The following is a 16,062-nucleotide window of genomic DNA, read 5'->3' as shown; positions in this document are numbered from 1 at the left end:
CTTTTTTTATTATATTCCTTGAAGTACGAGGATGGTTCTTATGTAGAGAAAACGTAAACATGTACCACGGGCGAAGCCGGGGCGGACCGCTAGTATAGCATATAGCTTTCCTCGACAAACGGACTATTGTCAAATAGTTGTCTACACTAATATTATAAAGAGGAAAACTTTGTTTGTTTGTTTGTTTGATTGTAATGAATAGGCTCATAAACTACTGGACCGATTTTAAAAATTCTTTCACCATTCGAAAGCTACATTATCCACGAGTAACATAGGCTAGGTTTTATCCCGGAAATCCCACGGGAACGGGAACTATGCGGGTTTTTCTTTGAAAACGCGGGCGAAGCCGCAGGCGGAAAGCTAGTGTGAAATAATTTTTCAAATCGGACACGTGATTCCTGAGATTAGCACGTTCAAATAAACAGACAAACTCTTCAGCTCTATAATTTTAGTATAGTAATCTTTATTTATTATTTTAGTATATACTATTACCTAGAAGAAGTCTTTATCCAATAAAATGTGTTAAAATGCTTTCAGACGTCCTTTCAAGGATTTCAAAGGGTATATACAGATAAACAAGTGGCGACGGAGGCTTTCACCAAATGAACTGTCTTCACAGTTTAAAGCAAAGCTTAACAAGGGTTCTATGGTTATTTATTTTTCTTTGCTATCAACACTGATCTTAAATTTTAGTGGTGTTTTGTGCATGTAGTAGTTTTGTAAAGTGATTAGTAATTTATTTTCTTGTTGAAATGAAAAGCAAGCTTTGCAGTGTTTTTTTAATGAAACTTCTCTAGGCGCGTTAAGAGTTAAATTTTTAAAGTCGCGTATGCCAATACCGTCACGTCATGGGATAAGGCGACGATTTTGATATTTTTTAATCTTGTCAAAGAAGTTTCACTTCTGACACGTTTGATCGGCACATACGCTCTTTTTTCTTCGCATCTTTTTTCACGTTGAGCCCCTATATTCTGAAAATAAAGAAAATAAAATGATTCAGTTAGTTCATATCCTATACTGAGCATTTTATATGTTCTTAAATTAAAAATTAACACTAATTAGTACATCAGATGCCCGTAGTTTCTATGTTTATCTATACTTTATATTATAAAGCTGAAGAGTTTGTTTGTTTGTTTGAACGCACTAATCTCGGGAACTACTGGTCCGATTTGAAAAATACTTTCAGTGTTAGATAGCCCATTTATCGAGGAAGGCTATAGGCTATATAATATTACTAGTGGTCCGCCCCGGCTTCGCCCGTGGTACTTACATGTTTAAACTATCCTATCTCTCAAGTTGGATCGAACTGCACATGGTGTGCGAATTTTATTATAATCGGTTTAGTGGTTTAGGAGTCCGTTGAGGACAAACATTGTGACACGAGATTTATATGATCATCTCGCTAAGACCAACAGGAGGAGGGTAAAACCGCGAAGCACAGCTAGTTAATAACAAAATTACTTTTCTGAAGATATTGCTCGCATTAAAGTGAAAGTAATTTTCTTGAGTTAGCTTCCTAGCCTTACGTCGTGTGGTTGCGCTCATATCCAGGGAAATTTTCACGCCCTGTTTCAAAGCCTTCATAATTTGTATTTTACAACACAAGTAATTACATCCTACTTTAAGATTTTCTTTAACAAAATTCATCAAAAATGATTTTGCTTACGGCTTTGCTAAGGTTGACCGGCGATAAAATGCGCATGTTACTTCATAAATGTACCTTTCAATGGTTAAAATCGATCGAGTAGTGCTTTTTTATCGTAGCAAACAATAAATAAAAAATCATTCTTTATAAATTCTATACTTCTATACTAATATTATAAAGCTGAAGAGTTTGTTTCTTTGTTTGAACGCACTAATCTCAGGAACTACTGATCCGATTTGAAAAATTATTTCGGTGTTAGATAGCCCATTTATCGAGGAAGGCTACAAGCTGTGTCTCGTTAAAATTAACAGGAGCGAAGTAATGTGGGTAAAACCGCGGAGCGCAGCTAGTAGAATATAATGTTATATGCATTCACATTTTCGTAATCAGAAATTCCTTTCGTTACAGGCAGTTACTCGCTTCCTTATCCCACTAAAGGGACTATTTCAAACAGCATCACGGGTCATACCTAGTCATATTACAGATCAAAGCAGTAACACCAACAATAACCTTCGTATTCCAGACGATGTTACAAAGTTAAGGGTCTCTTAGGCCCTCAAAATTGTTCGTTCAAGTAGGGTAGCCTTTAGGCCTCTGATGGTTATTTTATGTATTTGATTGCGTAAAAGCTGAGCTTTGAAAGTTGATATATTATTATGTGTGTCGAGGAAATGTATGTATGCTATACTATAATGTTGCTTCTAAATGAACGAATTTGTGCGAGGTTATGAGTTATGACAGATTAGTCTTGTATGGAATGAACATTTCCGATTTTCACCCGCGTTTTCAAAGAAAATCCCGCATAGTTCCCGTTCCTTCGGGATTTACGTGATAAAAAGTAGCCTATGTCTTATGCTGAGTCTTCAACTACCTACAGACCAAATTTCATTGTAATCGGTTCAGTTGTATTTGCGTGAAAGAATAACAAACATCTATCCATATATCCATCATTACAAGTTATCGCATTTATAATATTAGTAGGATATGTTCTGTTAAAAATTACAGTTTTGTTTTTATCCTTATAATATTATAATAAGTACGTAACGTTGTTTTATAAAATACAAGTTTTAAATAACTAATATGTAATTATTGCTATTCATTAGATTTAGCAATCCATTTTAATTATAATTTGTAAGGCAAATGACAGACGTTTGAGCTTAACGAAATAGAGATTAATTAACATCATAAATATTGTACTTTAAAGTAACAATAAATATTTATGAAGAAAATTTTTTGAAATAAATCTAATGGCGAAATACTGAGTTACTTTTATATCTTACTTTTTATCTTTAAATACGAAAAAATAAAGTAAGAGTCACATAAGTATTTCAGCAATGACCTATATTACTTTTTCGCGAAATACTTTAACGCTAAAAAATATGCCCTTTTCTTTGAATAAGAAGTATATTCCTATACCGAATAATTATTCGTTTTAAAATAGCTGTTGGAAGGTTGTCATGTCACATGCATAGAAAGGCATGTAGGTTACAATTTTACGCGCGAAAAAGTGTTGAAAGAGGCGGGAAAATTGAAGTGACGTCATCGTTAGAAACATCTTTTAGAATCGACTGTAACAGAAATAAAGAGTCGTGTAACAGGGCGCCATGAAGACGATAGAGATTAGAGATATATATAGCCTTTCGTCAGAGCAAAATCTGAATCTACTACATATCCTGTTTCCATGGGATTGCTGTGTCCTTTTCAGGTCTCAAACTATATAGCAAATTTCATCCAAATCGTTTAAGAGGCCAGTTAAAATATGGCCTATGTCCATCAGGGATAATACAGTAGGTCCAGTAGTTCCGGAGCCTATTCAATTCAAACAATGCCTTAAATGCATATACATAATTAATATTATTTCTTTGCATATATCCCTTGTTTAACATATATTTCAATGCAAACAATTTTATTTAAGGTTCATACACACAACAGTGCGTTTGGTTTGATTTTTATTGAAACTATGAAATTCTCAGTATGGTGATAAAAGGTGTCTTTGATCTTTTGTCGTTTTTAATGGAACAATGGAAATGGTGTTGTTCTATTGCATGTTTGCAGCTCGCAAAAAATTATAACTGATTTTTCGTACGAAATTTTTTATATGTTATTTGAATAACACAATTTTAATAGAACTGTACTTTTTTAGGGTTATATTTGAAATTATCGAACAATCAGATAGTTCACGCATCCAAAAATCATAAAAAAATAAAAAAAAGGGTTTTGATTCTTCAAATTATATACTCTTATTGCATACATCTGATTGACTGATTGATTTTCTAAGCAGAAAAAACGCGTTTAGACGTTTTATTTTTGTTTATCCGCACCGGGAATCGAACCCACCTCTCTATTGTACGTCATCGTCGTTCGTTTTTAAGCATTACTTTATAGATAATTTCATTATAAATACAACCTTCATAGATATAATAATTAATTTCAAACCGATATTGAATACAAGATATGGAACCCGCATTAATTATGTAAATTCAATCAGACACTTTCCGGTTCGTTACTTGTCAAAAGATAAATTTGGAAATGTTTTCAAAATTAAAGAATAGCGGCCTTACTTATAAAAAGTTAAACAATGGATAAATTTCAACCATTTCCTACCATAGCTGTGTCCTGCTCTTGCTCACATGAAACGTCATTCATAAAAACAAGACAGGTTATTGCAATAACTAATCCATTGCTTAGCGAATGGGTAACATTTTATAAGTAAGACCGTAAATATTTATCGTGGGAATTGATTAGCTTCCCTTCTAAGAAAGCACGGAACGTAAATCATTTTTATTTCTATTGTCTAAACCAGAGTTCTTTTTACAAAAGGAATTAAATTATTTAATTAGTTGACTTATCTGCTTTCAAATGAAACATTTTGCAAATTTATTGAAAAGGGTATAAAGAATTTATTGAAGTTATTGCATAGCATCTATCGCGGGCCTTGAGCGCGGGGACCGAATCGAGAAATTCCGTAACGAAAAAACCTCACGGTCCCCACTCCGATGGGCTCGAAGGTGTGGCTTGAAGGCATGCTATGCAATAGCTTTACCGCGGCAGTCCCCGAGTGCCACACGTCTTTTTTTTAATATTGTTTGAAAACTTAACAAGTAGTAACTTAACAAGCTGAGTCACCGCTCTACAACTTAATATAAGTAATTCTGTTTTCATGTTTCTGTATTTCGATACTCCATTTGGAAATTAAATTCCAAATATTTTGTTTATGATTTATTGCTATGAAAATTGCAACGAAATATAACCTTGTTGGTCATGTCGCAATAAAAACATGTTTTTTGAAGTGAAACTTGAAGGCGCGTTGAGAGTAAAATTTCAAGGTAGCGTCATGGCAATACCGTTACGTCATGGAGAAAGGCGACGACTTTGGTATATTTGAATCTTGACAATTTTGTTATACGTTTAAAATATCTATGTACAAATATTTTTACGTCTGTATGGTTGCAATGGACAAGCTTAGACACTATAATATGACTGATTTTGACGATTTTCACTAGTAGTTACATTATTTCTAACTTTTATCATATTATTTTTTTAAAGTATACTAGCCGAATATAATATACTAGCTGCTCCGCGCGGTTTCATCCCCGTGGCTCCACTCCTGTTGGTCGTAGCGTGATGATATAACCTATAACCTTCCTCGATAAATGAGCTATCTAACAGCGAAAGAATTTTTCAAATCGGACCAGTATTTTCCGAGTTCAAACAAACAAACTCTTCAGCTTTATAATATTAGTATAAATATAAAAGACTAGTTATTGTATACTCGCTCTACATTACTGTAGAGCTTTTAAAGTCATATTAATTACTAGCTGTGACCCGCGGTTTTATCCGCATTTCTCTGCTCCTGTTGGTCTTAGCGTAATAATATATAGCCTTCTCGATAAATGGCCTATCTAACACCGAAATAATTTCTCAAATCGGACCAGTAGTTCCTGAGATTAGCGCGTTCAAACAAACACTCTTCAGCTTTATAATATTAGTATACATTATCAACAACGAAATGTCTTTTAGGTTTTAACTAATATATTACAAACCATCAGATTAATAAATACAAATATTTCATTTCAAAATTATGCAAAAAACCTTTCCTATTATTTGACGTTTTTCAAAGTTTTTACTAAATTAAAACATCATACTTATTTTTTAGAAACTTCCAAATGTAAAACGAGAGACAAATATAGCCTGTTATATTTTTAAGTTATATTTTTACATTAGCGCGACATTTTGACATTGGCCGGACAGGTTTCAGAAACACGGAGTACAATTTTAACATTTAAGTAGCAATTTATATTTAAACTAGATAAAATGAACACGAATTCCTTTGTTTTTAGCACCTTTGATTTGTTTTAAACTTGTGATATATTATTTTAGGTATATTTATATCGTTTACTAGCGGTCCGCCCGCCCCGGCTTCGCCCGTGGTACATAAGAAAAATAGATGTTGGCCGATTCTCAGACTTACCCGATATGCACAGAAAATTACATGAGAATCGGTCCACCCGTTTCGGAGGAGTATGCAGACTAACATTGTGACACGATAATTTTATATATATACTAGCGGCCCGCCCCGGCTTCGCCCGTGGTACATAAGAAAAATAGATGTTGGTCGATTCTCAGACTTACCCGATATGCACAGAAAATTTCATGAGAATCGGTCCACCCGTTTCGGAGGAGTATGCAGACTAACATTGTGACACGAGAATTTTATATATATATAAGATTTAGCTTATGTAGTTCGAAAAAATAACAACTCTCTGAAAAGTGAAAATCTGTGAAAAGTTTAGTATGATCGTAGCCTACAAACTCAGCTGAAAACGTATGAACTGATTTTAGTGACTTTTTATAAATAAAAATTATTTTCTTTTAACTATTATAAAAATAATAAGGTAATTTAAATAATGTTTGGAAATGTATGTAGAGCCGTATATGATTTTAGCTTTTGTATAAAACTCACCGAATATTGTAGAACTTATTTTAATGTATTATGTAGGTATATAATATACGGATTGTACGGTATGTTTTTTTTAATATATACATGAATTAATACCTAAATAATAAACGTATTTCCAAAGAATTCAAAGTATATGAACGCTAAAATAATATCATCAATCATTTTATTACAAAACAAACAATCCTTTTATTCTAACCCACTAATTTCGATCCAATTTAAAATCAACTTTCCGTTACAATTACTTTTTTCGTTGTTGACGTTTTTGCTGTTTCTATTAAATTAATTTCGATTTGCCGTGACAAACTTCCTCAAGTATAAAAGACAGAAATTAATTTTTTGCGATTGATACTTTTCGATATATACGTAATATACAGGAATTTTAAGAAGATAATAAAATTTTGATCATGTTATTTTAGATTAAAATTCAAAATTTGTGTAGCGACTCCTCGCTCTGAATCGCGTAAGCGAAATGTTTTCGCTACAGAGCATATATACAACTTTCCGACATCATCCATCGGGGCCTTCACGGCCGGCCAGTCGAGTAGACTGGTCGAGGATCCTCCCTTTTTCGATGGAGGAATTCCACCTTCCTTCCTCCACAATTTGTTCAATTATTTTGACATGATTTAGTTACGAAACCTCTAATATCTCTGTCCATTCAAATTGCTTTTATATAATTATCTACTAATAGCTATAGTATACATAACACTTTTTAATTTACCTATTGCCTATCGTAATTGCTTGATGCCAAATATTTAAGTACAATATATTTTATATAACAGTTTAAAAGGTTTATTTTTATTTTATTTTTTTTTATTAAAATAATAACCATTTGTTCGCTATCAGTATCTTAAGTCCTACAAACATGCCAAACATAATAATTAAGGCCATCTTAACACGACAATTATATCGTTATATTGTCGTGTCGTATCCAATATCGTCGCCTGTAAAAAGCACCTCAAACGCGATACTCGCAATCTTATTATAACAATTCACATAGAACTATGTAGCTATGTGGGTAGTTGAATAAAATGTTATTTTAGACAAGCAATGGCGGAAGTTATATTAAGTTTCGAAGTTTCTAGAGTTAATTTCGCATTGTTTTGAATATTCAAGCCGTATCCGGTTTTGTATCCAAATTTCAGGTGAATTTAAATATTTTAAGTGACTTTCAGTTTGTTAATGTTAGTGGAAATGTTTATGATATAATTTATATATAAGTTTTAAGCGCATTTAGTTGGCGTTTTGTCTAAGAATAACCCTCTTTAGTAATAGTTTATGTTAGTTCAAAACTATTGGCTTTATTAGAGTTCAGTGCTACGTCGTAGTACGTAGTAGGTTCGATTATAAGATTTTAAAATAAAACAGATATTAGTATTCTGATAGGTATGTTTTTATATGGACATTTCCATATTAATTTAACAATTAAGTTCAATTTGTATACAGAGAAGCGTGACCGTGGCAATGCTGTATCAACCATATTTTATAATCGATAATGTATATTACTCTTTAATATTTATATTACATTAGTATACTAGTCTTGTATACATAAAGTAACAAAAGCCGTAAACAATTAGTTCTAAACAATAATTCTTAATTACCCAGTAAATAAGAAATTTTCTAAAAAAAACCATACAATGATTCAGCCTATAATTCTTTAAGTATTATAATTGTTTCAAACTCCACAGACTATAAAAGCAATTGGCATACTGATATGAGGGTCTTAGAACTTTTCAATTTTCACTGAACTCAGAGCTTACAAAAGGTATTATAAGAGAATTCAATAAATTCCTTCCTCAACTTTGCTAATTGCGACTTATTGCCGCTTTTTTGTATTCTATAGCGTTTATAAACTTTTATCTCCCGTTTATCTTTTAACGGAGAATCGTCTGGAATGTTAATGGAGTTTATTTGTTGATTGCGATTCTTTGCGCTTTTCCACGTTTCTGTTGGATGTAATAGAAATAAAGAAAGTCAATACGTTTTTAAATACACCAATAAAACAATAGAATCACTACATAGTATAAAACAAAGTCGCTTTCTCTGTCCCTATATATGCTTAAATCTTTAAAACTACGCAACAGATTTTGATGCGATTTTTTTTAATAGAACGAGTGATTCAAGAGGAAGGTTTTAAGTATATAATTTATGAGGTTTTAGACAAAGTGGGCGAAGCCGCGGGCAGTAAGCTAGTTAAGAATATATTGAACATGCGGACTTATACATGCTCAATAGAGCTTTTCCTAAAGTGGATAACAGCATGAATTATATACTCAAACTTACATCGAGAGCACCGCTATTAATTGGTGAAAACAGAATGGGAGATCGGTGCAGTAATTATTGAGTTTATCGTGAACAGACGGACGGACAGAATATGTAGTGCTCTATCTATGGACTGATACACTTTTCTATTTAATATATTATGGTTGTTTTTAACTTTCTTATAAAAAGATAAATACACGAACTACAATATAACGTAGAAACAAGGAGAAATAAGTTTCTTGACGATACTTCTCTGTAAAAATTACTTTCAGAACCAGAACTTTCTGGGATAGACGAAAAAAGAAATCTTCGTGAAAAAAATAAATGTTTGAGATAAAATAATAAGCATAAAGAAATCTCTTCCAATCACAGGAAACATGTATCCCAAAGGCAAAAAAGCGTGATCATGGTAGAAATTCGCAAAAAACAAACATAACCTTTTAATATTAATTAAATGATCCTTTCTGAACTCATATTTTAGTATATTAACAAAACATCGCTTTGTAAAATAAATTATAGCCCGCACCCGACCCTTTTTAGGGAAAAATATAAATTTCCTTATTCCTTTGGCCTTGCTGTTTGAATATATTACGTCACGTGATATCGGATGTTAGATTAAAATTGACTTGTAATATTTCCTCGTTTTACAAAAATATTATATAAAATATATAATATTTTTTATTACTTAAAATACTTATTAATTATTTAAACTAACTAGTAGGTACAAAATATACTTCTTACCAGCTTTCCGCCCGCCTAATCAAAGGAAAAACCCACATAGTTCCTATTCCCGTGAGATTTTTGAAATATAAAAACTGTGTAGTATGCTTTGAGACTGGAGTCTCATACTTTTTCATCTAAATCGGTTCAGTGGTTGACGCGAGAAGAAGAGACAGATAGAGTTACTTTCGCATTTATAATGTTAGTAGATGATACACCAACCGAAAAACAACAAAAAATCCTCTATTAAACAGTAATAGACTATCGTATTAAATTATCTGTGATAATAGTATGAATGTAAGATGTTAAATTGATATTTAACATTGGTGAAAACATAATTAAAATCGATGCAGTAGTTCATGAGTTTATCCCGAATGAACAGATAGACAACACGACTGTTTTTATGTACTTATTATATTCGTATCTTATTAAAAGCAACGTGGGAATTATTTGTCACACAAACAAACAAATCTCACATAGTCACATCTCTTTGATAACCAACGCCAACGAAATGGCTACTCAAATAAGTCGTGGGAAGCTTAATTTCTGTGACACTAACTTACTGACTGCGGCTCTGCTCGTTGTCCAAAACTTTAAAAAAATGAAAAATGAAAAATATATTTATTTCATACACACAATTTTCAATTACAGAACTTGGATGAGTCCTCCTAGTAAGTTCACAAAAACCTGTGTCAGGAGGACCCGCTCTTCCTTAACTAAAGTTTACAAATATAAAAATATAACTAAAAATATACTTTCCCTTGAACGAATATTGGACGACTCTATCTATTAACGAAATCACATCGAAATCAGTTCTGAATTAAAGCATACATAGGTACAGATAGAAAAACAACTGAAAGCTATTTTGCTTTATACTATTTAGCGATAGCAATATAGAATTTCAATTATACCATGTAATATATATAAACAATTTTTAATCCAGGGAAACAGATCTTCTTTAAGGTGCATTTCATAGGTAGAATTTATGTATAAGTAGGTAATTTAAATACATGGTCGTAGTTTATTATTAGGTACATTAAATGGCAAATAGGTACATTTTACGAATTATAAGCAAAACATTAACGCCTACAAAAGATACTTTAAATCTCCAACCTTAATTGGACCCCAAAGCAAAATATCATCCGTAAAGTAATTTATCGCAAAAATTCCGACCATTCCGATACTTTTGACGTTAGATGAGCACAAAGAACGCAATTCCAATGTTCTTTGACAAATATTTCGTATCCGTATTCTCGTTCCGTTTGTCAGGTACTATACGAGTTTCGGCTTTAAATTGACGTGCCGTGTCGTATAGGTTATTGTATACAGTTTGTTTCTTCTAGAACGTTCCATTAGTTTAAAGGTTATGTCACTAAATATAATGCTGGTAAATAAAAATCAACTTTACTAACTTAGTCTAAGATCCGAACCTAAACCGACCTTCACCGGGGTGAAAAATAAACCAATTTTTCAGAATTTTTTTTTATTAAACAGAAAACAACAAAGCAAACAAAAAAAATCCAATAAACTATTTCTTATATCAAATGTATCGCAATGTCAAAGCCATACTCAACGTATAACCACAGTATAACTAAAGATATGAGCGACGAAATATTTCTTATTATTTGCACACAAAAGGTATATCGAGATGATATCCGCTATTGACATCGAGATTGTATTAAACCTTCATCAATGTCGACCGCTATACTAGCTTTATACGCGGTCCTGTTTGTTTTTGACCGTCAAAAACTTTAAATAAGTTTTTATGAGTGTGTTTTAAAGTTTATTGTGTATCTGTACTCTGTAAATAATATATTTTTGTGTGATATTTAGATTTACTAAACGATTGATGATTATAATTAACGCTGGCTCTTATGATACAGATAAGCTCTAGTTAAAGAGACATAAATAAATATGTACAATTATAATTATTGTGTAAGCAATAATGTTTTTCGCAAAGTAAATATTTTTTTTAGATTTTATTAGATATATTATTATTTCTTATAAATAGATGATATTATAATGTGGATGTTTTTAAATCGAGAGTCTTGTTTGTAAGAAGGACTGTCAGCACAGACAGACACTTTAATCTTATATATAAAAATGAATCGCAAAATGTGTTGGTAAGCGCATAACTCGAGAACGGCTGAACCGATTTCGATAATTCTTTTTTTATTATATTCCTTGAAGTACGAGGATGGTTCTTATGTAGAGAAAACGTAAATATGTACCACGGGCGAAGTCGGGGCGGACCGCTAGTTTTATATATTTGTATAGATATACCAGTTCATTGACAGTCTACACTACACACAAGCACATAAATACAAGTTGCAGAACGAACTTCATTAAATTACGCCCTTAGAAGAAGCCTTCTTACTTGAATGTAGGTATATTTTTAATTCAATACGTCGTATTTCTTGCAATTGCATTGATTACTTTGCAGGGCCTACACTAGACTTTTAAAATATACAGATAATGTCAGAAAAATAGAATTAGGTACATTTATTTATTATTATACCTATTTACATTTATTTTTCGTACAATTCATACAATTCGAAAAAAACAAAATAGATTAATCCTCAAAACTTTTCTTCGTATCATTCTATATTAATTATGCCCATTCAAATATCCAAAAATCAATTTAAGTTCGCTTAAACACTGTCAAAATATCCTTTGATCCCGAAATATAAATCACATGTGTTTAAACGTGGTTTAAATCGATTTATCAATCATAAAACGAAATAATTGCTCCGATTTGTCAAACCCGCCATTTGTTACAAAGGTTAGATGTAACGTTTGTTTTAAAAGTGCAATTAATAATGTGAAAACAACCAACCGACCATAAAACTGTAACGATCACGGGTCCTATTAATCTTTTGGAAATTTTGGAGCAAATGCCTAAATGGATAAACGAATTTCGATTCAACTGGAGACAGAGAATTCTATGCTGTTATTTGTATAAACTGTAGTCAAAGTCATACGTCATAGCTTTCACCACGAAAGGAAGAAATATCAAATAATTAACAATGTTTAATTATCTATTTATTTTAGGGTTGTTGAGGAAGTGATTATGAGGAAGAGGAGGAGGAAGAGGAATTTTCACACGCAAATTTAGGGGATGCGGATGAGGAAGAGGATATTTTTTTGAATTTGAATTTGAATTTAAATTTGAATTTGAATTTGAATTTGAATTTGAATTTGAATTTGAATTTGAATTTGAATTTGAATTTGAATTTGAATTTGAATTTGATTGTGCTCGTGTTCGTGTTCGTGTTCGTGTTCGTTGTTCGTTGTTCGTTGTTCGTTGTTCGTTGTTCGTTGTTCGTTGTTCGTTGTTCGTTGTTCGTTGTTCGTTGTTCGTTGTTCGTTGTTCGTTGTTCGTTGTTCGTTGTTCGTTGTTCGTTGTTCGTTGTTTCATGTTCGTGTTCGAATTTGAATTTGAATTTGATTGTGTTCGTGTTCGTGTTCGTGTTCGTGTTCGTTGTTTGTTGTTCGTTGTTCGTTGTTCGTTGTTCGTTGTTCGTTGTTCGTTGTTCGTTGTTCGTTGTTCGTTGTTCGTTGTTCGTTGTTCGTTGTTCGTTGTTCGTTGTTCGTTGTTCGTTGTTCGTTGTTCGTTGTTCGTTGTTCGTTGTTCGTTGTTCGTTGTTCGTTGTTCGTTGTTCGTTGTTCGTTGTTCGTTGTTCGTTGTTCGTTGTTCGTTGTTCGTTGTTCGTTGTTCGTTGTTCGTTGTTCGTTGTTCGTTGTTCGTTGTTCGTTGTTCGTTGTTCGTTGTTCGTTGTTCGTTGTTCGTTGTTCGTTGTTCGTTGTTCGTTGTTCGTTGTTCGTTGTTCGTTTTTCATGTTCGTGTTCGAATTTGAATTTGAATTTGATTGTGTTCGTGTTCGTGTTCGTGTTCGTGTTCGTGTTCGTTGTTCGTTGTTCGTTGTTCGTTGTTCGTTGTTCGTTGTTCGTTGTTCGTTGTTCGTTGTTCGTTGTTCGTTGTTCGTTGTTCGTTGTTCGTTGTTCGTTGTTCGTTGTTCGTTGTTCGTTGTTCGTTGTTCGTTGTTCGTTGTTCGTTGTTCGTTGTTCGTTGTTCGTTGTTCGTTGTTCGTTGTTCGTTGTTCGTTGTTCGTTGTTCGTTGTTCGTTGTTCGTTGTTCGTTGTTCGTTGTTCGTTGTTCGTTGTTCGTTGTTCGTTGTTCGTTGTTCGTTGTTCGTTGCTCGTTGTTTCATGTTCATGTTCGTGTTCGAATTTGAATTTAATTTGATTGTGTTCGTGTTCGTGTTCGTGTTCGTGTTCGAATTTAAATTTGAATTTGAATTTGATTGTGTTCGTGTTCGTGTTCGTTGTTTGTTGTTCGTTGTTCGTTGTTCGTTGTTCGTTGTTCGTTGTTCGTTGTTCGTTGTTCGTTGTTCGTTGTTCGTTGTTCGTTGTTCGTTGTTCGTAGGGCATGCAGAACCGGATCCGGTTCCAAGTTTTTGAAACCCGGTTCCAAATCGAGCTCAGAACCGGGTAGAACCGGGTTACCCGGTTCTTTTATAATACTTCGGAAAAAATACGAAATTAAACAAAAGTAACTGTAAAAGTACCTGATAGGCCTTTATTTTACGCGGCTTGTGTCTTGTTTAATTAAATTAATAAAGAAACAAAATTTCAATACTTCTCTTTATTTATCAGTCTTATAAATGTACCTTGGCCCTTAGTCAAACGTCAGTATCGCCGAGAAATAGAAATTGCTAACGCTAATTATTGACATAAGCTCATGATATTTTGGTAATGGTTCGGTCACACTACCAACGACGATGACGACCACGACCAAAATTCAAATCTTGCCAAAATTTATTCAAAATAAAATATTTAAATCTCCCGTCATTACGGTACTCGGAAAAAAATTAATTCGAGGTCAATTAATAAAAAAATAGTTATTTTTGCGACTTTCGCCGAGACGGTAAGTTTATCATACAATCACCTGGAACCAAAATTGTACATCATAAAATTATCTATAAAAAAGGTTAAATATATTTTTTTCTAGGAGCTACCGTTTCTACTAAAAACCTATTCTTTTATCCATTGATCTCGAAAAAATTTTTTTAATTGTGTTTTGCACAATTTATTTAATTTCGACTGGATGAAAATTTTGTTCGTGGTCGTCGTCGTCGTTGGTAGTGTGACCGAATCCTTAGGCAAAACATCATACGCTTATGTCAATTTGTATCGATAGCGTATTCTATTCCTTAGCGTTTTGACGGTTGTCTCGGCGCTCTTGTTATCATAATATCACATAAAAACATGAAAAGTACCCAGCTGTAGGTTTTGAGTCCCATGCGAATGTCGAAATTTTCGAAAATTTTCAGCATTTACGGCTGTATCTTTTGATGCGTTGGCTTTTGAGTTCGACTTTTTCACTTATAAGGGACCGAAGACTTGAGTATTCGATATAAATTTCAGCTTGATACCAAAAACAAAAACATGACTGGATCATTAAATATGAATCAGTAAAATTAACAGCTTTTCAAATTCACGAGAAATCTAATAAAAATATTTCTGTAGCCTAATTTTTGTCATTTTCGAAGCCTAATTTTTTTTGGTAATACAACCGTAGGAAACTTATAGCATCTAAGGTTAGACAACCAATCGGAGCCACGTTTGAGGCGTGGCACGAAAATTCGCGATGCACGTGAGTCTGACGTTGCCAGATACAATAAATTTGTTAAAATAATGCAGCAAAATATAAATAATACTTTATATTTTAATATTTTGGTCGGAACCGGGAGAACCGGGTTTCATATTATTCAGACCCGGTTCTCAAGATCATCAAAAAACCCGGGTTTACCCGGGTTTTTCGGAACCGGGTAAACCCGGGTGCATGCCCTAGTTGTTCGTTGTTCGTTGTTCGTTGTCCGTTGTCCGTTGTCCGTTGTCCGTTGTCCGTTGTCCGTTGTCCGTTGTCCGTTGTCCGTTGTCCGTTGTCCGTTGTCCGTTGTCCGTTGTCCGTTGTCCGTTGTCCGTTGTCCGTTGTCCGTTGTCCGTTGTCCGCTGTCCGCTGTCCGCTGTCCGCTGTCCGCTGTCCGCTGTCCGCTGTCCGCTGTCCGCTGTCCGCTGTCCGCTGTCCGCTGTCCGCTGTCCGCTGTCCGCTGTCCGCTGTCCGCTGTCCGCTGTCCGCTGTCCGCTGTCCGCTGTCCGCTGTCCGCTGTCCGCTGTCCGCTGTCCGCTGTCCGCTGTCCGCTGTCCGCTGTCCGCTGTCCGCTGTCCGCTGTCCGCTGTCCGCTGTCCGCTGTCCGCTGTCCGCTGTCCGCTGTCCGCTGTCCGCTGTCCGCTGTCCGCTGTCCGCTGTTCGCTGTTCGCTGTTCGCTGTTCGCTGTTCGCTGTTCGCTGTTCGCTGTTCGCTGTTCGCTGTTCGCTGTTCGCTGTTCGCTGTTCGCTGTTCGCTGTTCGCTGTTCGCTGTTCGCTGTTCGCTGTTCGCTGTTCGCTGTTCGCTGTTCGCTGTTCGCTGTT

Source organism: Colias philodice, chromosome 27 (genome assembly GCF_061535455.1).
Source record: "Colias philodice isolate Cphi_HAF_F1 chromosome 27, ilColPhil1 Martin Lab GWU primary, whole genome shotgun sequence".
NCBI classification, from domain to species: Eukaryota; Metazoa; Arthropoda; class Insecta; order Lepidoptera; family Pieridae; genus Colias; species Colias philodice.
The sequence above is the reverse complement of the archived record's forward strand: the minus strand, read 5'-3'. Positions refer to the sequence as shown.